Raw genomic sequence first — 27,800 nt, 5'->3', positions numbered from 1 at the left:
TTCAGACTTTTGCCGACATTGCAACACCTACAGATGGTATGGTGGCTTTTATTGAACTGTAGACATCGAGTTTTTAGTGCGCATAGAAAGTTTCGGTTGTTTATTTTAAAGCACGCAAAAGGAAACTACTTTGAACGTGAACGTAATTCATTGAGCATTACTCTCCCGCCGTGCACATTAGTGCCATCACATGGTCTCCATTGCATCGGTGTATGGTGTAAATGTTGCCTAACCGCATTGTGATACACCGCTTGAAAAGAACCAACAATGGCACTAATATGTATGTGATGAAGAGTGTACACAGGGTAGGTTATACACTTCACCATCAGGCAACAAACATTGCTGAAGCATGTTGTAGGTACCTTGTGGAGTGCACAGGGCTTGCCAAAACCAGTAAACATCCAGTGTTATCATGCAGCATTAATGAACCTTTTGCCACAATACCACTGCATGTGTGATGCTGCCTCCCTGAAATATTGTGCTGAGGGTCACGTTAGCCTTGCATTTCTTGCCTCCTTTGTATGTTATCTTGCTGCTGTCATGATTGCGCTTTTCTTGTGTTGCCCTTCTTTCTTCTTAATAGTGGTGTCTATGCTTAATGTGCCACGTGCACAAGATAATGCGTGTGTATGTGTACATTAAGATAGCAACCAGCATGAAGCGAATAAAGCAAGTGTCTTGCGCATGCCATGAAGCTGTTTGTAATGTGGCACAACCCTCCACTTTCACTCTCCCCCTTTGTATTCGTCCCGTTCCCTAAGGTTAAGCAGCATATGTGAAGACTTTTTTTCCAGGTGACCTGTTCACCTTTCCAGACATTAAACCTTTCTCTCTTACTTGGAATGTTGCTGCATTAAAAGGAGATGCATGTTGCTGCTGCAGGTGCATAACGGTTGCCTTATAAATGAATCACTGGGCTCTGCGTGACAAATTGTGTTTCACCTTCTGCATTCTGGCGTTAACTTTCATCAGACGACAAGTCATAATCATCAACATCAGCCTGACTACGCCCAATGCAAGGCAAGGGCCTCTCCCATGTGTATTCATTAAACCTGTCCTTTGCCAGCTGCAGCCACAGCGCCCGCCTTTCCTCGGCCGATATACTTATCATCGGGCGCGCGGGCCAACGCGCGGTGATTCTGCATAAAGTTGAGCAGAGCTTCCAGTTGAATAGCGTCGCAGCCCGATGCCGCTATCGCCTTCACTGCTTCCCTCTGCAGAGTCGATTTTCATTCTGGCGCAATTTCATGCTTCCTTGAATGAACAAAGGTACAGAATTTTCATTTAAGTTGTTCGCTTTATTACTGATTTTTCATGCGACGAAGATAAGTTATAAAGCGGTAAATTTTTACTATGTCATTCTGTTTTGCCCTCATTGTGTGGGCGCGCGAAGACTCTCCCCCTTATCGCCGCATGTGCCAGTGAAGCGACAGTCAGGGACCGGCATATAATTCTCAGTCGTAGCGTTTTTCACGCTCTGCCGCCAAGTTTCGTCGCTTCCTGCGAGTATAGGAGCGGCCGCGTCGCGAAGAACAGCGCTTCACGCAGTTGCCGCTAAACTATCTTCACTATTCTTGTGAATAATCGCGTCGCGTTAAGAACCAATGCCAGATCCATATATTCCTTTGCTAGCCAACGAATACTTATGGACTGATACGCTGAGACCGCAACGCATTTCTCTGTTTCGCTCAGCAGCTGTAATGCACGACGCGTACGCGCCGGAGATGCTCGGCTTCACGCACACCTTATGGCATCGGTGTTTTTTGAACTTGGCGCCAAATAGCAGACGACAGTATCTATTGTTCTTATGCTTTTTCTTTCTTTTCGAATTTCGTCATCCGATTCTGCGTTTACGTACCTTGGCACCGCCCCGATGTACGCGTCACGGGTACGCCCTGCTCTGGGCGGATAGGCGAATATAGAGAATAGGGCCCCAGGACCGAATTCTGCCACCGGAAAAAAAATCCGCCGAATCTCGTCAGCCAATAGGATGGCGAGAAAGTTGCTTCTGCCTGTAGAGCACGATGGCGTCCGTGCACTCGCAGGACTCCCAGCAACAGATCATCGCTTTGGCCGCGTCACCGAAGTCGCAGCAAACAACGGATATGTTGATTGATGCCGTTAAGAGTTATCACGTCCTTTATGACAAGCGGCACCCACAACATAAAGACAATCTTTTAAAGGACGACCTTTGGAGCAAGATCGGAGCAGCCCTTGGCATGAGCAGTATGTATGCAATATTGCCCGCATGCACGTCTTGTTTACAACCTCGTCTGTCACAGCTAGCAGTGAATGAGTTACTTAGTACTGGCGTTGGAAATTATTTTGATACAACCGCGCCTTTACCCGTGCATAAAAGTGAAACCTGTGCATGGCCGATTGCTATCTGGTGGCATATATAGCTTTGATCGAGGCGTCAGCATAGGGGCTCATGAAATCGTAATGAACCGCGATATGCATCAAAACCTTAACAAACAGGCTCTGAAAAGCTTTTCGACGGCCGAAACGTGCTTTTCCGAGATGAACCGCTAATTAAAACCGATGATTCGCACCCAGCTGACTAGTTAGGAAAATAGACGATGCTCTTGTATGGCGCGAGGCCGTTTCGACAGTGTGTGGCGAATTGTACAAGGCGCTGAAACGATCACTGCAAAAAGTCTAGTGCAGACCATACGGAAAGTTTTGGACCGCAAACAATAGCATCTGTTGCCGAATGCCCAGAAAACACATTTGTGTATTTAACTGCCCGCCAGTGTTGCATGCTATCTAAGAATGACTATGCAGTATGTGCTGCATGTTATTTGTGCAGTGATGCACAGGTGAATAAAGGTGTGTATAAAAATGTATCCTTTGCTGTAAGAATAGCTAGCCAGAATTTTAAGAACCTCAAGGATACGTTTATGGAGAAGCGCGACCTCATTAAAAACAAAGTGAAGAGTAGTGCGGGGACATTAGATAACCCCACCACAAATTGGCGGTATTTTCATGCAATGATGGCTATTATGGAGCCCGTTTCGCCAGAACCAATGTAAGTTCAAAACCTGTGTTGCTTTTTAAAAATTCATAGTGCATTTTGAAGCATAAAACAAGGTGAGAGACGCATGCCTCGAATAAGAGCCTACAAACTCCAATAGTGAAACATGCATGCAACACTATGTAACCGCTCTACAAACACTGTTATACATACATGTTGACAGCACAGCAGAATGTTTTACATGAATACTTGCTTAATGCCTTTGAATGCGAATTTGGCAACAGTGCTATGCAAATGTTACTTGTATGCGGGTATCATCGTAGTGAGAACTACAGTACCTAGGCACACTCAACACAGCATGACCCCCTTTCCGGAAAATTATGCCATGTGCTATGTATTGTAGACAGTGTGTGGTGTATTGTTATCCATTCTTTTCTTTTTCTTTAATTTTTTTCAGCCTCTGCAGCAATCTCAAGCTAAGCGCCGTAAAAGAGTGAGTCGCGCCACTTCAACTCTTAGCACTGGAATAATATTAATAATAATGGCATTTTAAAACGAAGCTCACATCATAAATATATTTTCAACAATACAAGCACATGGAGCTATATTTCATAAGCCTCAGAGCCCATGGGCATTTATTAGGCTTCTCGCATTAAAGAGCACTCACTGTAAACGACTCGAGTAGGCCTGCAGTATTGTTTTAAGCACACTCGAACCGTTTTTCATTTTGAAGCAGCAGTTAACAAGTGTTTTAACACACATTATTCAAGAAACTGTTCTTAATATAAGCCTTTGTTCATTACCAGATTATATGAGAGTTCAAGCAGCCGTGATTAAACACAGAGCTGAACTTTACACACAAGAGCACAGAGTTGAATTAAACGCAAGTTGTAGGTTCAAAATTTCTTCCTGTTGGCTGCACTAAAATGTGAGGTTTGTTTGAAAAAGGTTTGTCACAACTGCAGCAGAATGATGGCACCCTTGTAGGCATTCATAAGAGGAAATTAGAGTGCAGTCATTAAATTTCTCAGTGAGTGCAAATACCACCAGTATTCATTACAAAATGATGTCACAGCACGAAGGCTTCTCTCCGTTGTATCAGTTTATGAGTGGCACATGAAGTTTAAAGGGACACTGAGGAGCACCCTATCAAAATTTTTTTGTTAGCAATATCTGATAGTTCGGCATTTCATGGCTTTGTTGACGCTTGTCCGGGAGCGAAAGATGCATTTATTTCAAAGAAATTTGGATTCGAAGTTGAAAAATTTTTCCCGCCGCTCCGATTCAAGCTCGAGAACTCTTATGACGACACGGAGAACTCTTATGACGACACAAAACAGAGTGACGTGCAACGTGACGTAAACGGAGACTCCGTGATTTCTGGCGGCTAGCGGTGCGGCCTAGCAGCTGCCGAAATGAAAGCTACCGCCACCGCACGTTGAAGGCATCTGTCGGGGGTCGCCACCGTCGCTTCGTTTACGTTTGCACCGGCGTCTTGCCAGCGTTACGATGGATCCCGTTCCCGAACCCGACGACGTAGTTCTCGCAAAAACTCTGGCCTGCATTTCAGCGACCTCGGCCCCACAGAGCGTGCGATGCTTTTGACGGAGCAAGGTTAGGTTAGGCTCCGGCGGGTCGTTTCCCACTTCCTCAGTGAGCAGCCGTTGCAAACTGAATATCATAATCCCAGTGCGGGGAGTCGCAAGGGGCCAGGGCAAGGTCGGCGCCTTGCGCCCATCGGAGGCTGGCCGTGGCTTTGGGGCCAACGGATTGTGATTCCTTGAACGGCGCGGTTGCACGGCGCAGCAGGCGGCGTCGAGGTCTCCCACGGTTGCAAGGGCCAAGTTATTTATTTCTTTTCTGCCACAAAAAACAAATGGGTGCTCGAGGGCGGTCGCGTTTACAATCGGCGACTTGAAACCAAAGCCGGCGCACGACGCTTCAACGGCTTCCGCTAGATCCAACGGGTCCACTGGATCTGGCTCTCTCGCCAACTTGCATGTACCTTCAGATATGTACTGTGAATGGATTAAAATAGCCGAGCTCGAAAAGAACAGCTTCGCAGCTATCGAATATAACGCGCACCTCGCCGCGGAGCCAAATCAGTCTGGCCGGGCCGGCGGCGGCTGGCGCACTCGGCGCGAAATAGATGCATGCTCCAATCTACCCGCCAGTGCGGTCAGAGTGCGCCGAAGCCGCCGCTCCGCCACGACGGCTCAGATTGCAGCCGACAGTAAAGGCGCATCTAGTGAATGCACTCTTCTGATGCAGAAATCTCCACGCTTTCGCTAGGCATATCCTGGCCTAACAGAGCTAGGCCATCAGCAGTTTTTCCGAACTGCCTTGTACCTTGTCTCCCGTCCCTAATAAACGATTTCCGTTAAGTAGTTTGAAGTTGACCGCCACAGCCGGGAACGTTTCGCCGGGCGAGCGTGCGAAGACACAAGTGTTGCCTTGTACGATTACCGACCATCGTGCTATCATAGTTTTTCATCGACCGTGGCGATCATCTGACAAGCCTTAACAGGCTCCTTCAAAGGTTAACTAGCACTTGAAGCAGCACTTGGAGTTCCTCTGCTGTTCGGCGCTTGTAAATCGAGGCCCGTCAAAAACAAAACCACGGGGCACGGAAAGCACATAGACGCGAAGCGCCTTAACAAATCGAAACTCTCCTGGCCGCCTGTGCTGCGGCCAAGCATCGGTTGTCTTTGCTTCCAACATTCAGGTTGCCTTTTGTCTGCCTTCTTTGTGTGATAGAAGTGCACTATCGGTTTTAAAACAAAACTTACTTCAATATTGAACCGCACAATCTTCCTTTGTCAGCCTCAGAGATTCGCAACACATGTAGGAAGGAAAATTCCTCCAAGGTGGCGTCTCTTGTCCTACGACGTCACCACGCTTGTACTTGCGAGTTTGGCCTGTGGCGGCGATACCTGTATTTTGGTTCTTACTATTTTCTACCTTACAAGAGCTTTCTTTTCAGTAAGAGCGGCGTTTTTGTGATCAGGAGCTGGTATTCTATAGATACAAGCCAACTTCAATTTCTCCTCAGTGTCCCTTTAAAACTGGTCGCTACACCAGTTGCGACTCACTGTAGGCGACCATCAATCAGACAATGTAACTGCAATAGAGCAACAGATGCGAGATAATTAGCAAGCAATAATTTATAAAATGGCACCAGACAAACTTTAACCATGAATTTGCTCTGCACTGCTCCTAATGTGGTGGATGCCACGGTGTTGGCGATATGGGCATCAAAACACCTTACTATTGATCCAATAAACAGCGTGTCTCTATTATTACAATCGGATATTTCTTCAAGCACAAAGCCTATGGCAACTAGGGGTCAGTGCACCACTGTGCACTAGAGAGCAAACACAGCAGCATAGAATGGTGACAGTAGTCGTTGCCAAAAACCCCAGATTTGCTACTATTGTTGCCAACAAGTGATTCGGATGCTCTGCTGTGACTGCAAAGGAGTGCGGTGACACATGCATATTGAGATATGTACTCTGATCAGCAAGTCGTGTTCTGGCCTGCTTTGAGAACCATTTGAAGCCTGCAGTCATGTCAAAATACTTTTTCAGTTAGGAAATACAGTTAGGAAATACTTCTTTCATATTTATTTTAACGTGCGGTACATTCAGTACGTGGGGTTATTAGTGCGACCGAAGGAGGTTCCGAAGTTATACTGTCCGAGGGACCTCCTGTTTGGAAATAAAAAAATTGCAGTGGTTTAGGTGCAAGGCAAAGAAGGTGTATAGAAAGCACGCAGATGAAAAGCAAGGAACTATCATGATACAATGCTAACAAGCAAACAAAAATGTACAAAATATGAAAATACAAGACCAATGCAAAGTATGAAAAGAAAGTAATACAGGCAAGTATAATGCACAATAATTAAAGCAATGTTCATTTTTAACTTGTCTCACATTCTACCATTTTACCACACCTAACAACAAGAGGTCATTATGTATTTAGACCCGTCAAAGAGGTATCATGTGCCGAGAAGTTCTCAAATGAAGCGAAATACGCTGAGCATGAGTTTTCATGGAGCCAGTCAGAAGGAGGGAGCTACTAGTGGAATCCAAGCATTTGTGAACTGGTGGAACATGGGGACTGAACGTAGTGGGTACTATGTTCAAGAGTGATGACATGTACTCACCCACTATTTCGAATATTTCACTCATTAAATGAAATTCACGCTACTTGTTACCACTGTGATTTTATGATGCACTATGCAAGTTGCTGCAGAAATGCATATACAGGCGATGATGGGGAAGATCACGCAAGTGATCCGCAACCAGCCTACGTTGCCATGGATTCCCAAGAAAATTGGGATACACCAGCTCAGTCGCGAAGTCCACCTGGTACGCCTGCACCCCTGAGACCCGCGGAACATGAAAATACACAAGCTGACAGGTGAAGAAAAACTAGTCATCTCTGCATTACACAATTTTGATGCAGAAAACTGATTTATTTTAGGTTCCTGAACACAGATGTGGACTCTGACACTGAAGGGTATACGTGCCTTTATAATAACCTTCTTCGGCACAGACAATGTCCTTATGATGCAGATTTCTTAAGCTCATTCGCTCTGTTTTCCGCTTTGCAGGCTTCCTAGGCCACCAAAAGCTCGTAAGCTTGTAAGAACTTCAACATGAGAACGGTATAATAAACAATGCTTTTTCTATGTAAATGACTGCAGTTAACAAGGAAAGTTGTGCTTCCAGCTCTTAAGAGGACCACACATGGAAGTCGCTTCAGCGTGTTTGAAACGCCTAGTCCAAATGAAGTCTCCAAAACATGAGACGGACGACTTGGCTCACCATTTCTGTGTGACACTTGTCAACAAGCTGCGATCGCTGAGCCGATCACACCAGTGAGATGCTATGCATGAAATTGATGCTTTAATGTATCCAAAAATGAAATTGGCACACCACGGCAGCTAATGATGATGTTCATGTTCGAATACAACTGAAATATCTTGCCTGTTCAATCTATGTTCCCTTTTATCATGTTCACTTGTCATGGTACCTTGCCATCGTTGATCAGGTATCTACACAAATGGAACAGTATGGAACCCAAATGTAATATAAATGTATACCAAGAGCAAAAGGCCCACGTTGCATGTCCACCACCTCTATGCGATGTACAACATGTAAACGACAGAGGGCTGATAAATTGCTAAGCACAAGCTTGCAGAAGAACTACAACCAGCTGCAGGCTCCCAATACCTCGTTGAGTTGCCGCCTGTGTTTGGCAGGGCACACAGTGCAGAGTTTCCGTCGTCTTCTGCTCTCCAACTTCCATCAATAATCCTGCCTTCCCAGTCAATGTGGTCAGCTGTTCCAGCAGGACAGTATGCAGACAGGGAGCTGGAAGATTCTTTACGAAATTGTGCAATGTGAGGCACGCCAAGAATATGTAACGGGTGTAACGGTATAATATGTAGCGTTCTCTACTACCCTACGGGCTCTGCTGCGGTAATTGAAAATTCTTTGGTGCACTTCTTCAGAATGGCTTGGTTCAGTGACAGCAAACAGTGGTAGAAGACCTGCAGCATGAAACATGAGTAGAAAACAATAAAAATGCAGATTAAAAACCCAACAACAGCAGTGGTTGGATGCAATATTAGCTTCTGTAAGGCCATTTTCTTCCACACTTGTATTGATAGAGGGGCACCCGGTGCCACTGGCCGGAACAGCAAGCACCCCTTATACTAGCGGACCGACACACTCGCTGGGCACGGCAAAGGGATATCTAATTGCAAATATGGCCAAATCGCAGGCGTGGGAACCTTTTGGGAGTCCTTCCAGACTGGGTCCTTGCATGTGTGTGCATCTATGCGTGCGTTTGTGTCACAGACTTGCATGATGCTGGTGGGGCAAATCAAGTTGCATGCTGTAGTAGTACCTACTTGCAGTAAGTTAGCTACGGCATACGTGCGAACACGTTGAGCATGCACAGAATGCGCACCAAATTTGTGGTGGCTACCATATCGCACGTCAATCTGAACATAGCGAATATCTAAACAGATTCCTGGCTACTGTAAATGAAACACATGTGCTATAGTTAGAAACCAAGCTGAGTAAAGCATGAGATTGATATAACACTACAATTCTATCACAAAATGCTGGCTTATGTGATTCATGCTGCAATGCTTGTCAAAAGGAAAGCCCAGTCACACCTACAAAAATAGTGCTTTCTGCTACTGCCACAAACTACTTGCACAAACAAAACGACTAAACATACCTTTCCTGGAGTATGGACGCATCATATATATCTTTAGGGGAAAATCCTCGTCCCCAACAGGAAAGTATGCCATCTGTCCAACTGATCCAAGATGATTGCCAGGGAGAAATCCTCTGTGGTTCTGTTCAATTGATTCCTGTAGTGTGCTTCGGCCAAACACCCCGCCATCCGACTCACTCCCAAAGTGGCCAACCTCCACATAATCGAACCTGAGAAATGAAACAACAGGTAGAGAATATTTTTCCAATTTAAAATGAAGCAGGAGACTGAAAACAGTGCACTCTTTATCGCTGCTCTCATATGTGCAACAAGTCAAGTTCACACCAGAATAATACTTGTGCATGAATTCTACACCTCCTCAGAAAGGACACTGCAGGTAGCATATCCACAGCACTGCAACATTTCGTGTTGCTAACATATTGTGAGCCTTCATTGCAAACCACTAAGCATGCAGGTCCGTATGGTTATATTTTTGCCTGACGACCAGTTTATGCGAGAAAATCTTAGCAACGGTGAACATCAAGTTAGCTCTTGGTTTACTAGGAACTGTGATTTCTTGCTACAAAAGCATAGGGATATTCTAATCATTCTAGCTTGCTGCCTGCACAACATACAGAGGAATTCAATCCACTATCAGGGAGTTATATCTGTAATATGCCTCAAGATAAAAGTGAACAACAGCTTTATCTTGCCGGTACTCACCTACGGGGCAGATATGTGGAGGCTAACGGAAAGGATTCAGCTCAAGTTAAGGACGGCGAAACGAGCCATGGAAAGAAAAATGACAGGTGTAACGTTAAGAGATCGGAAGCGGGGACAGTGGGTGAGGGAACAAATGCAAGTTAATGACATCCTAGTCGAAATCAAGTGGAAGAAATGGGCTTGGGCAGGGCATGTAATGCGAAGGGAAAGTAAACGCTGGTCCTTAAGGGTAACAGATTGAGTCCCAAGAGAACGCAAGCATAGCAAGGCGTGGCAGAAAGTTCGGCGGGCATATGAGATTAAGAAGTTTGCATGCATACACCGTAGCTGGAAAAAGAAAAGGGTTAATTGTAGAGACAAGGCAGGGGCCTTTGCCCTGCACTGGGCATAGTCAGGCTGCTGCTGATGATGATACCTGTAATAATCATCACTGATGGCAACCAGCGATTTACTGAAGACATTTTTGTAGTTTCTATTCGCCCTCCCTGAATTCGCAGGGCATTCCACGGCAACGTGTTTGCCGTCAATTGCGCCTAAACAGTGGTGTAAATTCCAACGCTGCTCAACGTCGCTTGCGATCTGAAGAATGAGAAAAATAATTTATGTGCATATGTTAAGCAATCAGGAAGCGCGTCGGAGCCACTTCAGGAATAAGTGCGCGCAGGAGCAATCTGTTTCCTAGTTTCACAGCAAGAATAAACAAGTTTTACAGGGTGATCACCATGTGTTTGCGTATATGTTTACCTGCAAACACTCCTCGGGTTCCGTTGGGCATGCGACATATATGGAGCCAATGACCTCCCAAATCGCCCGGCATGTTGATGAGATGATTCCACAGGCGGTTGAACGTCCATTCAAAAAAACAAAATGACGACGAACGCAGTGTGTCGCCGGCAGCTAAGAACTTGAAGAAAAGAGTGATTTCAGTGAGAAATGAGGCCTCGTACGAGTTAACAAATCAACAGTCTTCAATTGTTCAGCGTTTGTTGAAGCTTGGCAATTACCTCACAGTTTTGGCAAGTCGGTGTTCTGGCGGGATCGCTCTGCGAAACTTTGTGTCCTTCTTCAAGATTCGTGGCCTAGCCAGCTCCAAGATAGTTTTGAATGCTTCAGGAGCCATTCTTAGGTAACTACAAAAAAGAAAGTAGCCATTCGCCATTCACTGTTTCAGCACCGCCACTGCTACGCTGAACATGACAGGACTTTGACAGAAAGCACATCTGAACTTACTGTCGATAATATTCCACGTCGCGGGAACGTAGAAGGGGCAGCAGTTTGTAGGCGTGGCCCATCTCCTCATGCTGCTCAAGGGCAGGTCGCACCCACCAACGTCGCTGGTGCCGTTTCTTCTTCGCTGCTTCCCGCATACGCTGTCGTTGCCGAGCGGCCAGCAACGAGTTTGCCAGATGTATCAAGATTATTTACTCCTCTTCTGAATCGCTCATTATTGTTCACGGTTCGCACGCCGAACGCGACTCGGACAACGCGCGCGTCAGCGCAAACGAGACACGACCCAACCGGAGAAGGCGGCACCCTACCTACCCTAGCGGCGCGCGAGCGCCGCCGCTCTTGTCAGGCCACGCGAAGTCTCGTTCCCATCGGTGGTCAGCGAGAGCTCCTCGTCGCGCCGGCGGTGCGGTTTCCAGCAAATGTGAACGAAACAACATTTCAGCGGCGGCAGATTCCGCTCCCTCTCGCCGCCGAATGCCCAAGTGTGAACGCGCAATAAGTGACGGCGGCTGCGCACACGTCATGCATTCGAGAGTGCACGCGGCGACGCAGTTTCGGATTTTGGTCCGGCGGCCGCCGCCGGTGGGGGAGGGGACCATTCGCTCGGCCGCTACGTTCAGTCCCCGAGTCCCCGGGAGATGCGGCGGCAATTCGCTCTCGGTGGCGCGCGTTGGGGTCGTCGTGAGTGGCGCTCCGCTGTCGATGGAGCTTGATTAATGAGGAAAGTAGAAGAAAGGGTGCCCAATAGATGCCAAAATTAAATAAAAAGGATAGAAAAGCAGCTCAAAAATTTTGGAATCATCTAAATACAATGAGTAATAAGACTAGGCTAGAGCAAAGGTTTATTGTTAAAGATCAGGGTATTCGACTAGAAGGAGATGAAGCAATGAAACACATAGGAGCAAGGATGAGAGAAAAATTTAAAGAAAGAAATGTTGCACGTAATTTGTCGAAGGAGGATAGACCGGTTACTGCAATTTCTTCTCTAGAGCAAAGCGAGTGGGAAAGGGCAGAGAAGGTTCCTAGTGGCACGTCGACAGGGCCAGACAGTATTCCCATAATGTTAATACAGAATCTAGGACCAAAATCCGAGCAAACATTAATAGAGTTAGTGAACAAAATTATACTGGATGGCAAAGCCCCCGCTGAATGGCGATTAAGTAGAATGAACATGATATATAAAGAAAAGGGGGACAATGATAACGTAAGCAACTACCGTCCCATCTGTGGTTTAGAGGGTGGTGATGCAGATTATAAAGGACAGACTGCAGGCTTGGGTGGAGACCGAGGGGGTGCTAGGGGAGCTACAAAATGGGCTCCGGAAGCAAAGGAGCTTGGAGGACAATATGTTTTCATTGACGCAGTGTGTAGAGATTGGTGAAAAGGAACACAGGCCCGTATGGCTGGAATTTATGGATATTAGGGGAGCCTACGACAAGAGTTATTCAAGAGGATTTGTGGGACATACTGGGTAATTAGTGGAAGACGGAGTAATTATTTTTTGAGCATATATATAAAATGAACAGAGTGCTTATAAAATGGGAAATAATCTGTCAGGGCCTATAGAGATACAGCGGGGATTAGGCAAGGATGTCCTCTGTCTCCTTGTTGTTCATGCTGTACTTGCAAGGGTTAGAGACCAAACTAGAGAGCAGCGGACTAGGCTTCAACCTTTCTTCATTCAAGAAAGGAGAATGGATTAAACAGTCGTTAGCGGGACTAATGTACGGGGATGATATAGTGCTAATGGCTTACAACAAGGAAAATCTGCAGAAGTTGATAGACATTTGTGGTACAGAGGTAGATGGTTTCAAGTTTAGTAATTAAAAATCTGCAGTCATGATATTTAATGAGGGCGGCAAGCATAGGATATACTAGTTCACGCAAGAAGTAGTGGATGAGTACAAGTATCTTGGGGTGTAGATGAATAACGGTGCTGAGTATCTGACAGACCATGAAAATTGTTATGAATAAAGCTAGTAGGAATGCAGCTGTCATGAAAAAATAGGGCACTGTGGAATTACAATAGATATAAAGTATAAAGAGGAATCGGAAAAGGTGTGATGGTTCCTATTTTGACTTTCGGCAATGCGGTCCTGGGCATGAGACCAGATGTTCAAGCAAGGTTAGAAATCAAACAACGCGGCGTAGGGAAGCGAGCTTTGGGAGCACATGGCAGTATACCAAATCAGGGGGTACAGGTTGATATGGGATGGGCGTCGTTCGAGAGCAGAGAAGCTAGCAATAAGATAGCATTTGAGGAGCGATTGAGAAAAATGGGGAAAAGCAGTGGGCTAGGAAAGTTTTCAGATACCTGTACATAAAAATGTTGACACGAAATGGAGAAAGCGAACTAGAAAATTTTCAAGCAAATATCTGGACATCAGTCGGGGGCAAATCAGCAATCATCGGTTAAGAAAAACGTTAAAGAAACAGAGAGAGCCCTGTGGAAAAGAGATGCTGAGGAAATCGGCACTGGGAACATACAGGATTTTTAAGCAGGAAATTGCCAAAGATAATATCTATGATAATTGTAGGGGAAGCTCTTTGAGGCCAGGACGGGAGTTTTGCGGACTAGCACATATAGAGTCAAGTACCGCGAGATAGACACGTTGTGCGTTGCGTGCGGAGAGAAGGAGGAAACGACTGAACACTTAATACTTTCTTGTAAAGGCCTTCACCCTGCAGTAGAAAGCGGCCGGGCTGATTTTTCGAAGCATTGGGGTTTAAGTACAATGAAGGAAAAGTAGATTTTAAGAGGGTAAAAGTAACCAAGCGAAGGTTATCTGATTGTTGGCTAAAATGAAGACAAGAGTAAAATTTCACGTCATGGCTAGGTGGCTTGAACCACCGCCCGATTTAAAGGGTTCTGCCTTAGACATCCATCTATGCTCCTGAGCTTTCGGTGAGCGCAGATCTCGATTTAAGTATGATTGTGTGAACGCTGAATACTTTTTAAATGTAAAGCAACATTGACCATTCAGAAAAAATATTGATGCTGGCGGCTGTTTCCTACCGGCCTTTATCTGCTCGGTATACGCATCTTGGGTGCATTGGTCACGAGAGTTGCAACGCTATGTTTACGGATCTTGGCTTCTAGCAGCTCAGAGCGGCTGACTGTGGCGTTCTCATTTCTGAGCATCGAAGCAGAATGTACGGACACTTCCAACGATGCGCCCAGTAGCGAGCATAGATGGACGGAATCTGTGCTCGCGTTGCAAGACGAGTGCAGACAGCCATAGAGTTCAAAGCAGGCGTCACTGCCCTTCATCCACCATGGGGAGGCAGGAATGCCACGAAGGTGAGGGTTCGTATTTCGCTTTGCTATTGTTGGGCATAAAACTTGAATTCAGCCACAGCAATACGAATTTTCTCGCGGCAAACGCCGAAGAAATAGTGTGATTGTTTACGCTTCAGCCTAGAAGTGAAAACGAATTATTAAAATAATTGCATATGCACTCAGAGGAGACCATCGCGGCGCACAGCCGCGCAAACTGCCGACTAAGACACAGGATACACGTTTTCGGCTCAACACTTGCCAAGCCAGATAATAAACCTGCTCTACCTGGCATTCAAGAGGTGAATGAAGTGCTCTTAAAAACATTGCATAAACGGTGGCGCCAACTTTACTTCTAGGTAATATTAAGAAATTCGATGCACACAGCGACCGAGCTCGACAGAAGCGTGTTGTCATGTCACATCCGGCAACAGCGCACATCATGAAATGCAGCGATTACCGTTGTGGCTCTTTTAGCGTCTCCCCAATCTACGCATTGTGCTGCCTCCTTTCCAAGCAGAAAGCCCTCTTTACGTCCTTCCGGACTGCTGTCGCTTTACTGACCAGCCTAGCGATCCGGTCACATGACGAGAAGCTTACTAAACACAAAAAAAATTAAAATTGGCTTTGAGGAAAGGAAGTGACGCAGTAACTGTCTCGCATGTCTCCGTCGATAGCCTAACCGTGCTGTACGGGAAGGGATGAAGGCGGGAGTGAAAGAAGGAAGGGAGAGGTGCCGTAGTGAAGGGCTCCGGAAAGATTTCTACCACCTGGGAATCGTTAACGTGCACTGACATCGCGCAGCACACGGGCGCCTTTTGCGTTTCGCCTCCATCGAAACGCGCACACCTCTACCAGACAAGGGCCCCGAAATAGAGGCAGCATTCCTTTTTTCAAAAACGCTCAAAACGGCACAAAATTTTCTGAACGTTGCATGCTCATCGCTTAATTCTCTGAGCGTTATTTTGTGCAAGTTCACTCGTTTTCGCGGTGGTATTGCGCCGTCGTGTTGAAGAGTTGCTTTCGACGGCACAAGCGGTCCAAGCACAAATATACACGGGTCGCAGCTAACTTCAGTCACGGTTTAGGAATACGCCGATGCACTCTATAACGACGCTACCAAATGCATGCTACTGGTTATTCTATGGAGCAAGTAACACTATTATTTTGTATTGGGCAGAACTGCATACTTAGTCGAAATAAATTAACCAACTTCGCAAGCAGCGAAGATAGACGAAAAATGCCAATGAGAAAGCTGTAGAATTGTCCGAAAAACTTTCGACTGAAGAGTGTTTAGCCTTCCATCTATTACGTATTACGTTTTCTTCGCTCATTGCAGATGCCCGCGAAATACAAAAAATACCACGTGACACCCGCTTGCGCGCCGCGATTGCAGCGCTCCTCAACGTTCCGTGTAGGAACGAACAGGTCATTTAGCCCGGTGTGCTGCCGCTTAAAAGGTGACAGGGCAGCGAGCAGCAGCTGGCTGTGCGCCATTTACGCCAGCGGTATGCTTCCCTCGCGGCGCTTGGTGATACCGACACAGTCCTTACCGCTCGCGTAATCGCACCGCAAGTTCCTGCGTCGCAGCCCTGTCTCCCTTTACGCAGCAGCACACCCGGTTTAACGAGCTGTTTGTTGGACAGAACTTTTGAGAGCGCTGCAATCATGGCGCGCAAGCGGCCATGTCACGCGGTATTTTTTGCCGCGGGCGTCTGCATCAATGTGGTCAAGGCGTAAAGCTGGGCTAGTTGATGTGTCATCATTAATTAAAACACTAGCGCATGTAGATAGGACACAGGCATACAAGAGGAAAGGACGAGGCATCTGCAGGGACCAAAAAAAAAAAGCCGATACGTAAAAGATGGAAAGTTAGAAACTGCTCAATGGGACGTTTCGCGGACCGTTCTACAACATTAACATTGGAATTTTTCGTCTATATTCGTTGCTTGCAAATCTGCTTAATTAGTCTCGACTAATTATGCAGTCAAGTCCAATACAAAAAAATAGAGTGAATTGCTTCATACAGTAGCCAGCAACAAGCATTTGGTCGCGTTGTCTTAGAGTGGCGCAGCATATTTTTAAACCCTGGCTAAACTTAGCTGGGACACCATGGATATCAGAAGATACCGAAAGAAAGAGATGTACATGATCGCTTCCAGCTTTCGAGAGGTAAAAAAGTGCTTTAATGCTTTCTGTGCAATTTAGTTGCATTTTCAACCCGCGGCTATCCGCTGAAAAAGCGGGACGATTAAATTGATAATTTTGGTAGCCAGAATCTTGAACAAGGCCCATATCGATTCGTCTTCGCAACCGCTACTCTCTCCAGGCCGGAACTCTTGCCGGTTATGAGCCAGGGTCTGGATAAATAGGTTTACTGAAGAGAAGAAAGAAACAGGGACATTGCGTGTTCGTACACGTATCAGTGGCAGATAACCGTAGCGAACAAGTACGAAGATAGGAACGTGAATGCTTACGAGCTACCAGTTGGACGGTCAGGCAGAAAATGTTTCCGAGCGCTGTGGACATCTTGCAGTGTTCCCTCTACGGAATAAAATATCAATTTTGTATTGAAGACTGAGAGCATTGAACATAATATCATTTGCAAAGGAACAATAGTCGCCCCATTGTGTTTCATGCGCATGGAAATTTAACGGCCGCCATTCCTTTTACAGAAAATTACTCGTGATGCTGGAATTCCCGTCTCAGATCTTTGGCAGCTTCAAGGGATACAGCAATCAGGGTAAAAATTTAGGAGATTCATTATTTTTGCAAAAGTGTGCTGAGTCAGTGTGGCTACTGCCTCGACAGGCCCGGAGGCTTTTAAAGATACTCGGCCGCGGCGCGCGTGGCAGCAGCGGATGCGGGACCGCACCGCAGCGCTTCTACCTCCGGCGAGCACTCCCTGCAACCCTGCAAGAGTGTGCGGGGTAACGACGAACTTCTCCCGCGCTTTCCCACGCTTCTTATCAGATCTGACAAATTTTGTGCGGCGTTCGGCTGCCCTGCTGTTGTTGGTCGCGATGAGGGAGGAGACCTCGCTGGAAAATAATCCCATGGCATGGCACTGTCGTGCTGTAGCAGCTATAGAGCAAGTAGTAACAGCCGCTGGAGGACTCCGTGGCGTCAAACCTATGCTGGTTCTAGGGGCGAAGAGTCGTTTTGTTTTTCACCTTCGATTTTTATTTGGCTCGCGTACAGAAAATCGCGTGTTTTGCTTTTACATTAGCTTTCCAGCACTATGGCACAGGCAGTGAAATCTTTAGCTGCCTAACGCGACTATCGAATTTTTGCGCTCCAGCGCCTTGTGACGGACGGAGAAAATTCGCGAACAGGTCAAATCTAAGCACACGCTCACACAGGCCGTGCTTAATCTTCACTTTTTCGCAAGTTCCTTCCATTATACGCGCTGTAGCGCAGAAAAGTCGGTAGTCAGACAATGACTCCCAAGATTGCGTTCGCAAACGTCAGTTCAGTTCACACCAGGGGATAGGCGTAATTCTCGAGGGCATGCAGGAGAGCTGTTGTCAGTGGATAGCCGTTGTCTATGGTGATTAGAACGGTATGAATCCCTTGCAACGAACAGTCCGCAGCCACCTCTCTCGGCGCTCGACGTCTCATGCGAACAAAAAAAATTGAGGGCACTTAAGTGTGCTTACCTGGAGGAATGCGAATGTATATGTTTTGAGGAAAGCAAAGGGCACAGTAGCTCTCAGCTTTCGACATTTTGGTGGGCACCTCAAACCCGCCTTAAACCTTTTGTGACCCATTGTTTGGCCCATGACTCAGCTCTTTTTTGCGACACATAACTCGCAACTTATGTGACCCATGACTCAGCACTTTTAGTATTCATGACTGAGCACATTTTGTGAGTCACTTTGTGACCAATGACTCAGCATTAGTTATGATCATGACTTTGATGACTACGACTTAGTTCCTCAAACAATCACTCCGGTCATGACCACAATGATTATGATTACGGCCATTACTCAATTACAATGACTCACATGACCATGACAATGATCTGACTCTTTTTATACACCAATTGTCATACATATTAAATCATGACTACTATACACTATCTGGTGACGTCATATCGTGGGACGCACTTTCATTTGATTTCATTTATTTATTTACCACCACAATATACATGGTGACAGGGTGTCCATAGAAAAAGCGGCCTCTTGGACCGCTTGACCTGGCCATGGACACCCGGCTGCGAACTTTGGCGACAAAGCAGTGGTACACTTTCAAATTATAATACAATATAATTACAATAGAATGTTGCAAATAATTGCGACAGGTACTTCCCATAAGGAAAATAAAATTAAAAACAAAGCAATGAACAGTACAATACAGTCAATTTGTTTCACAAATTGAAAGCAGTGTCTGTAAATAAAAAAAATATTCTAAAAGCTTTCTGTGTGAGGTGGTTTTCAGCTTCCACTTTTTACGGACACGTCAGCTGGCAACACAGCGTAGTAATGCTTTCGCATTAAAAGCAGCGCCTCTTGGGCGGTCAGGGTAATTTTGCCGGCAAAAAAGCACACAACAGTGGCCTGGCATTTGCGTATTTCGTCAGCTCTCACGTCACTTTCGGTGTGTCGTGAGGAACAGAAGTTCAGAGAACAATTTTTATTGTTTGCGGAAATTACTGACTGTGGTCGCATTTGCCATCACGCCACATGACGATAAAACTCAGTCGGGTGAAGCGCTTCGTCGTAGCGTTTTGCCTTCTTGTTTCGCGCGACCCGATGAATGAAGTGGCTCAGGTGAAGCCATCGTCTGCAAGTTGGGTTCACTGTCAAGCCGCGGTTGCTTAAAGCGCCCGTGCTCGCGCCGGAGACACCGACCACCCCTGTTACGTCCACCGCGCCTAGATGAGCAAATGCCCAGGCCTTGTCCACCTAAAGCCTGTTTCACACGCAAGCGAACCGCTCGCGAATCTCGCCGCCACGGCGCATACACCTTCTCTCAAGCGGCGGAGGAAGCTCCAGTGGCTGGAGCGGCGAGGTTCGGGCAAGTTGGAAATTTTCGCGGCGGTGAGGGCCTTCTTTAGGTAAAAATAAAATGAAGCCACGCGAAAGTAATATCGATGAAAAGAATGTAAATAGAGGATTTCAAACCCTCTATACAGATGTCAGTGTGAGAATTTGGCATTAAAATTGGTTGGGGTAATTTGACTTTCACTGTTAGCAAATTAGACGCACACAAATAATATCACCTCTTCAAGAGATCTGAATAAAAACGTGTAATAGTCAAACCTTGTATAGGGTGCTGTTTCTTTGATACCTAATTAGCTTGGACTCCTTTTGTACACAAATCAGGTACCTTCTCAGCATTTCATTATCATATTTATCTGAACAGAGACCACTGCAGGGGAAATGCCTCTAGCTGTCTTGCGCCGTCGGCAACCAACCCATCGCAGTTAATTTTTAATCGCACTCTCTGAATCATCTCGCTCAAGCATCACACATTGAACAGTTGTCAGACAGTTCCACACAACGCAACGCTGCAAAATTCAAACTTCGAGAGAACGAGACACTTCTGAAGCAGCAGAAGAAACCCTCATGCTTTTCATTCAGGGGGTATTGGTAAAATTCTCAATACTAACAATATCTAGGCAAATGCGATAACTGTAACTCCTTTCTTCTGGTCCGGATCTGCGGCCTCTGATTCACGCGAATAGATGTGCTGCGTTTCTACATGCACTACATCGCTGCCTATCGAGACGATGAACACCAATTTTTGAGCCTGCCATTGCGATTGGTCTACTTCAGTTCATAGGACAGCGCAGCAGTTGAGCGCCTGGATTACTTGGCAGGGCAATATCGAAAGCATTCAGATGCTGCTAACGTACTCGGCAATAATACTTATACACTGGGCACCTCGGCGCTGTCTGTTTTCTCTCAGCTGTTATATCGTAGCTCACATTGGCGGGAGGAGCTTAGCGGTTGACAAGAGACGTCGCACATATCCATGTAAAGACATGAACAGGAAAAGAAGGAAAAACGCACGACAGGCGCATTTTTGATTCTTAGTCCATGATCGGTTAGATATTTCCGTGCTGCTGGTTTTTCTTTTATCTTTACATCATTGCGACAGAGTGTTTTCGTGGGAAGAAAACTTCCTAAAAAAATGGTACCTCTTCCCCAATACTCTCACGAAGGTCGGCACGTATATTACATTCTGTTCAGGACCAAGACGCCTATCACGTTTCTTATTTGCTCATTGAAGCCTCCTTTCTATCCACGAAATTATCGCTCTTTCTCCTACTACAACGCAGGGTCCCACCCTTGTCTACACATACCATGGTTCTTACAATAAGATCTCGTCCAGGAAGAACTGTGCTAACGTGTTCTGACGTGTATAGAAGAAGTGTCGTCTCTATACATCATTATTCAAGACCCTCCTGCAGTGCCGTTGCAAGGGCAAACAACAGAGCCTAGGCAGTCTAGCTATAGTTCTATAGCATGTTCAGGGGAAAAAGCTGTTTTCATTTGATGATGGTCCTCGGGGCAGGAAGCACTCCTCTTCACCAAGTCCGAAGACTGACATATAATAATATCGTGATACATAAAAGCTGTGATATACGAGCTACTCTATTAATCAGCAGCGCTGAAAACCCACTTGGCTGCCCAGACACTGATAAATTTCTTTCTGACATATATAGCTGTAATCGACATCAAGCACAGGCTAAAATATCCCTCGTAGTCTTTCTGGACGGTGAGCCTTCTGAGCTGTCTTAAGCGGGGTCAATACCCGATATAGCTGCCAGACAAGGTACAACAGTACCACTTCTGTCGATGTTCTTGCCTTTCGATGCTCCCTTTTTGTCCAGGTTTACGGTTTGAGATTTGACATCCTTAACTTACCGGTGGTGCTTCCGCAGTTAAGGCTCAACAAAAATCTTGGCCTCCAGAATCTTGGCAATTTTGACTCGCGCAAGCTTCACGACAAACGTTTTCAGCCTTCAAACATCCCACGTCGTGTCAGCCGTGCTAATGAGAACGGGCCGCCTGCTTGGGTGCGCCTCAGAAACAGCTTGCCAAAGAAAAGACTTCCATGGCTGGGGACGGGTGACGTATGCAACAAGAGCGATGCGAGAATAGTTTAAATATCCGGCGGGCTATTGAAAACAGTTCCACTTCTGTCGACGTTCTTGCCTCTCGACATTCTCGTTCTGTCGAAGTCTGCAGTTTGAGATATGACGCCCTCAACGTACAGGTGGTGCTTTCGCAGTTAGGGCTCACGAACTATCAGGCCCAATTTTGACTTGCTCAAGCTGCGCGACGAACGGTCGCAGCCTTCAGACACCTGCCATCGCGTCCGTCGCTGAAATGAGAACGTGCCGAATGCCCTGGAGTACATGCGAAACAGCTTGCCGAAGAAAAGAAATGCCTGGCTCAAGGCGGGTGACGGATAGTTCAAAGAAACCTTCATTAGTAGCGCGAAACCCAATGTTCTCTCTCTCTAGGTAGCCCACTGCGAAGACAAGGGAATGAAAAAGAGGGGCCCGTTATGACATACATGACGGAAGCCAACAGTCACCAAACCGAGGGAGCATAGGAGGTGTTTTTTGTTAATTTGTGGTGTTTGTCAATGGAAGAATAATACAGTGGCTATTTTAATAATAATTAATTAGAAATCAGAAGAAAAATAACCACATGCCACAGGTGTGATGCGCACCCACGACCTCCGAATTTCGCGTCCGGTGCTCTACCAACCGACGTACGGCGACGGCTGTTTAATTTTGTGCTCTCGGGGGTATTCATATGTGGTGTAACCGAACCATGAGAGTTCACTAGCGCCACCGCCGTCCATAGAGGCGGACGCAGTACGTCCTGTGTTAGCCTTCTCTTAGAATCAAGTTCGTTACTATTAAAGACCATAGATTACCTTGCCTTCGCATTACATGCCCTGCTTCAAGACTAATTCTTCCTCTTGGTTTCTGCTAGGGTGTCAGTAACCCGTGTTTTATGCCTGACCCACTCTGCCCTCTTCCAATCTCTTAACGTTGCACCTATAATTTTTCTTTCCGTAGAACCCTTTCCTTAAATTTCCACATTTCTGCCCCATAGGTGGGTACCGGTAAGGTACATCTGCTGTATACTTTCCTCTTGAGGGACATGTGTAAACTGCCATTCGTGATCTGATTGCTTTATGGTTTGGTACATTTGGGCTTAAAGTTCCAAAGCGACTCAGGCTATGAGGGCGTCGTAGTGAAGATCTCCAGAAATTTCGACCACCTGGGGTTCTTTAACGTGCACTGACATCGCAAATTTCACGGACCTCTAGAATTTCGCCTCCATCGAAGTCGCGGTATCAAACCCGCGTCTTCGGTTCAGCGGCAGAGCGCCATAACCGCAGAGCCACTGCGCCTGCATCTGAGAGAACCTGCCAATTGTGCTCCACCCCAATCTTATTCTTCTAGGTATTTCCCTCTCGTGATTCGAATTGCTGGCCATACCTCCCCTAAGTAGACATACTTCCTTACCCCTTCCAGCGCCTAGCTACTATTTGTAAACTGCTCTTCTCTTCGCAGATGAACTTCAGTTTCATTTCTTTGATATTTTTAGAGCCACCTTTCTGCTCTCCCTGTCTAACTCACTGATCATGTTTTGCGGCCGGTTTCCACCTACACACAATAATTGAATGATATTCAAACGCAAATGTAAAACTGACTAATCGAAACTCTGTAGGCGTTATTTCCTCGGCGCCTTGTGAAAACGTCGGGTGTAAGCCTCTATAGAAATAAGGTACCAGAATACGAAGAGGGAGCCCGAACAAAAAAAAAACGATAGTTCACTGAATTTCAACTTTTCTCTCGGCTATTATCCCATTTATAAATTATTTTCGCACATTTTGAAATCGCCAGAGCGGGAGTTCGACTCAACATGGTAAGGGCAAAAACAGCAAAAGCGCGGAAAACAGCTATCATACTGCCTTTCCTAAAACCTGGAAAATCAACTTCCCCTCGTAGCTACAGGTGAATAGCCCTAACCAGTTGTCTCGCCATGTCATTTGAAAACGTCTGGAATATAACATTAATTGTTGTCCTTCAATCCTGTGAACTTCTCAGTATCCATCAGTGTGGTTTTAAAAGAGATGCTCCGCTACAGGTCAGCTAGTAAATCTTGAAAATATTGTCAGAGAAGATTTTATACACAAACAACATTATCTTGCTGTCTATTTCGAACCCAAGCAGCACAGGTAATCGGGCCAATTTTGCAAATAGATGGTTTCGCTCCGGTCTTTTGTTGGACTGACCTTTCCCAATACGTTTCTAATATTGGGCCGATTACCCGTGCTGCTTGGATCGATTTAGAAAAGGCATATGACACAACCTAGAGGTTCGGGATTCTTCAGAACTTCACTGAGCTCGGCATCGGTGGCAGAATGCTGAACTCCCTAAAAGACTTTGTCTAACCGTTCATTTAATGTCCGCTTAGGTTTAACCATTTCGAGGAATTTTATTCAGGAAAATGGAATGCCTCAGGGGTGTGTTCTATGAACAACTCTCTTTGTTCTAAAAATGAACTCTCTTACTAAAATAATCCCAAAATTCGTTATGTATTCAGTCTATGTAGACGGCCTTCAAATAGATTGCACATCCTCGAATACAACAACATGTGAAAGAGAAATGCAATTAACAATAAACAAACTGTCATCATGGGCAGGCAGAAATGGTTTCTGGCTTTCTCCACAGAAAACTGTGGCCATTTTTGCCTCACTCAAACGAGGATTGCAGGCAGATCTGACCCTACACCTCAACGAAATAAAGTTATCCTTACAAAATGAACATAAATTTCTAGGCATAACATTAGGAAACTCCCTTTCCTGTCTCACGTAAACGCGTTCGAAAAGAAACCTTCTCGATCCCTAAACATACTCAAAGTGCGGTCGCGAAAACACTGTGGTGCCGACAGGGCATGTCGCTTACAAATTTGCCGCTTTGTTGTACGCACTACCCTGGATTATGAATGTATAATGTATGAACCAGTGAGACCATCGTACCGTAAACGACTGGATCCAGCACCTAATTTAAGTTTTCGTATTGCTACTGGCGCATACAGGACGCCGCCCATAAACAGTCTTTATGTAGAAGCTAACGAACCAACACTTGCAGACAGAATAACGATGCTGACGTGTTCATACATTCTAAAAATTCGTTCAGTCACTAAACACATATGTTACCAAATAGGCGCACAGTGTCTATCTAGAACACTGTTTAACAACAAACCGCAAAGTACTAGGTCATTGCTCCTGCGTTTTGCAGAGACGTGCCATAACCTTGGCATACAAGACATTTTACCTGGCATAGCTGGAAGACGAGATCCACTACCTCTATGGTACATTTTCCCTGCGATCGGTGATTTCACAGATCAGTTCTTTACAGTACAGTACAGTACTTTACAGTACAGTACAGTACTTTACCATACAGTACTTTCACCGATTTTTATCCAGATGGCTCAAAAACAGATGTTTACGTTGGAATCGCAGTGGTTCAAGGGAATTGGAATGAAATAGTAAGACTTCCACAGTGTCCATCCATCTTCACTGCCGAATGTTACGCTGTGTGTGTAGCCATTGAATAAATAGTAAACGAGAACCTCCACAAACGGTATTGATTACACAGACTCCCTAAGTTTACTTACTGCTCTCCACTCTAGAAATACAATCCCTCCTATACTTGGTGACAACATAGAAATAGCTAGAGCCGCCGCGGTGGCTGAGTGGTTACGGCGCTCGGCTGCCGGCCCGAAAGACGCGGGCTGGATCCCGGCCGCGCCGGTCGAATTTCGATGGAGGCGAAATTCTAGAGGCCCGTGTACTGTGCGATGTCAGTGTACGTTAATGAACCCCAGGTGGTCGAAATTTCCGGAGCCCTTCGCTACGGCGTCTCTCATACATAGTCTGAGTCGCTTTGGGACGTTAAACCCCCATAAACCAAACCAAACCAGAAATAGCTATATCTAAAGGACAAAACATAAAACTCCGCTAATACCGAGTCATATCGGAGAGAAAGGCAACCAAAGAGCAGACTCCTGCGTTGCACAAGCTCGTGACAAGCAAATCAACACAGTACCTATACCGTTTAAATATTGCATAAACTTACTTCATCGTAACATAAGACAGAAATGGCAGTTTTGCTTCTTCTGTGGATGTATGAAGAATGGAAAGTGGGAAGACACGGGCTTGTCTACTGGAGTGCTAGCCTCCACACCCACTGCCAGCGTGTCATAGAAGGAGGTGGGGATGGGAAGAAGATTGAAAGGAGAGGGTGGGCGCGCAGCCAAAAAGAACGCTTCACGATTTTGCGTGTCATCCTTGCGCAGGGGCCATGCTAATCTTCTCTGTAATCTTCTCAACCACTGAGAAGAACTCTGACGTCTTAATTTGGTTCGTTGGAAGCCTCGAGATCCTTACCCAGCTAATGATAGCTGCTGAGACTACCTATCCCTCTTTAAAACTTGTACTATTAGCCATTTCTAAAGTTTTCCTATCTGTTTACTAGGTAGTACTAACGTTTGAGGTCCTCTACACCACGGATGATTTGTCAGATTTCTATAAAATGCAACAAACAACTTTTCTTGTACCTTGTTCTTGGCGCATGATGGCCTTAGTTGCCCATGTGCCATAAAACACAACACACACATTTTGAACAGTACTACGAACTGAACAGTGACTATTCTTGTTTTAACACAGTTGCACACGCTTAACTAAGCAGCGCCCTAACCAAAAGTTAAAGGCAAGAAGCGGAGGCTTTGGTAATCTTTCTGATATTGTCTTTCACATGGGCACAAAATCGGACAAATCAGACACACGGACTGATGAAGAAAAGTAGAAAAGACGTGTATTTGTAGTTGTTTGGCGCGCCGCAAACAGAATGACGAGTGCTGTGGCCTACCTATGTGAAACGTCGCATGGGCTGTCTCGGGCACTGCGATATAGACAAAATACAGATTCCCAAGCCCGTTCAGTGCATCAGTATTAAATGACCCCTGCTGGAAACCGACACTTCAGCACAGATATTCCACTGTTCCCGAGATAACTTGCCAACGAAGTTTCTACAAAGGTGGTAATATTGTGGAACAAACCCAATAAGAAGACCTGGCCAATTAGCAAAATAGGTAGGATTTGGACTGATGAAGGGCGTCGGCAGTGTGCAATTTTTTTTTTGCTCTGAAGTGACCAGTTTGTTGGTACGGAACGATGGGAATGCGCTATTTCGAAACATATTTATATCACAGCGGAAGGTATACGCTACACAGACAGCAAGAGTATTTAAATAAATATTCAAGACCAAAGGCCGATTGTATGCTACATGAGAGGTGGCTGAGATAAACATATACCCACAAGTGCAAATTATGTACTTCAATTGTACTCTACGTGGAGCATACAATAACAAAAAATTTCAAGGCTGAAATACGTGCGATGACAGGCCATGATTGCTATGCCGCAAGAATTGTTTTGGTGGATTACTTCAGGGGATTACGGAAAGGCTTAGTATCTCGCCACTGTTTAATATTATTTCAGCAAAATTTCAGGCAGAGGCTACGATATATTGCGAGAAATGAAGCTGCAAGCGCGCCCGCCAGCATGGCCCTTGAAAATTTCAATAACGTGTGAAATTGCTTTGCATAACTGTGGTGTAATAAGCATGCGCCGTGGTTTTTGCTTCCTTTTCTCTGCATAGCTTTAAGAGCCTGACTATGCCTCCACTAAACGCATTAATGGAATTGTTGGATTTCTATGGAAATACATAATTACCTTTACATTGACATTATAACCATCATCTTTCATTTTCATTTATCTCTAGCCATGGCTTGACGTAGGCATTTCTGACGTCTTATGTATGTAACTAATCACTAGATATCAAAGATTGCATCTGAAGCCTAAATGCAATCTTCATTATAATTTCATGAGATAGTAATGACAAGCTTGAACAACGCCCTTATTTAATTTCATGTCCTACATTTCCTGCTCCCTTGAGGACCCTATGTCTGATGGCAAAGTCGCCTGTAAGGAAAACATCAGACTCTGCGGATCATTGTCCTCCGGAGACTAAGCAGTATTCGGATGACCACGAAATTCGGCGGGAGACTCCTGCTATTCAGCTACATGTTTATGATCTTAGTCGAAGTCATCATGACCATCGCATCATACGGAGTCTGTTTTGGCAACCACTGGAGGAAACAACACGGGTCTGCCGAGGCCGGAAGTAGTTCCTTTCACTGGTCAAGTGACGCCGAGGATATTGCTCTATTCGGGAATGCCACCATAAACCCTTGCCGAGATTTCTACGCGCACGTGTGCTCCGATATGATCAAGCACAGCCTCTGGAGGCACCTCGGCGAC

The 27,800-nt window shown here is 45.7% G+C and overlaps 1 long non-coding RNA gene, 1 other non-coding gene and 1 pseudogene across 3 annotated transcripts; all 3 read right to left on the bottom strand.

Annotated features, from left to right (window-relative positions):
* Nucleotides 1–8,321: 8,321 nt before the first annotated feature.
* Nucleotides 8,322–11,438, bottom strand: LOC144123059 (uncharacterized; annotated as a pseudogene). Its single transcript, XR_013312986.1, has 5 exons — nucleotides 11,158–11,438; nucleotides 10,676–10,828; nucleotides 10,347–10,510; nucleotides 9,230–9,438; nucleotides 8,322–8,531 (listed from the first exon to the last, which is right to left on the bottom strand). The product of XR_013312986.1 is annotated as an uncharacterized LOC144123059 (transcript).
* A 5,180-nt stretch (nucleotides 11,439–16,618) lies between these two features.
* Nucleotides 16,619–21,580, bottom strand: LOC144123058 (uncharacterized). Its single transcript, XR_013312985.1, has 3 exons — nucleotides 21,314–21,580; nucleotides 16,916–16,982; nucleotides 16,619–16,815 (listed from the first exon to the last, which is right to left on the bottom strand). It is a non-coding gene; the product is annotated as an uncharacterized LOC144123058 (long non-coding RNA).
* Nucleotides 21,581–25,736: 4,156 nt separating this feature from the next.
* LOC144126446 (U6 spliceosomal RNA) lies at nucleotides 25,737–25,835 on the bottom strand. The gene has a single exon (XR_013313496.1). It is a non-coding gene; the product is annotated as a U6 spliceosomal RNA (small nuclear RNA).
* Nucleotides 25,836–27,800: the final 1,965 nt, after the last annotated feature.

This window comes from Amblyomma americanum, chromosome 3 (genome assembly GCF_052857255.1).
Source record: "Amblyomma americanum isolate KBUSLIRL-KWMA chromosome 3, ASM5285725v1, whole genome shotgun sequence".
Lineage (NCBI taxonomy): Eukaryota > Metazoa > Arthropoda > Arachnida > Ixodida > Ixodidae > Amblyomma > Amblyomma americanum.
The sequence above is the reverse complement of the archived record's forward strand: the minus strand, read 5'-3'. Positions and strand labels throughout refer to the sequence as shown.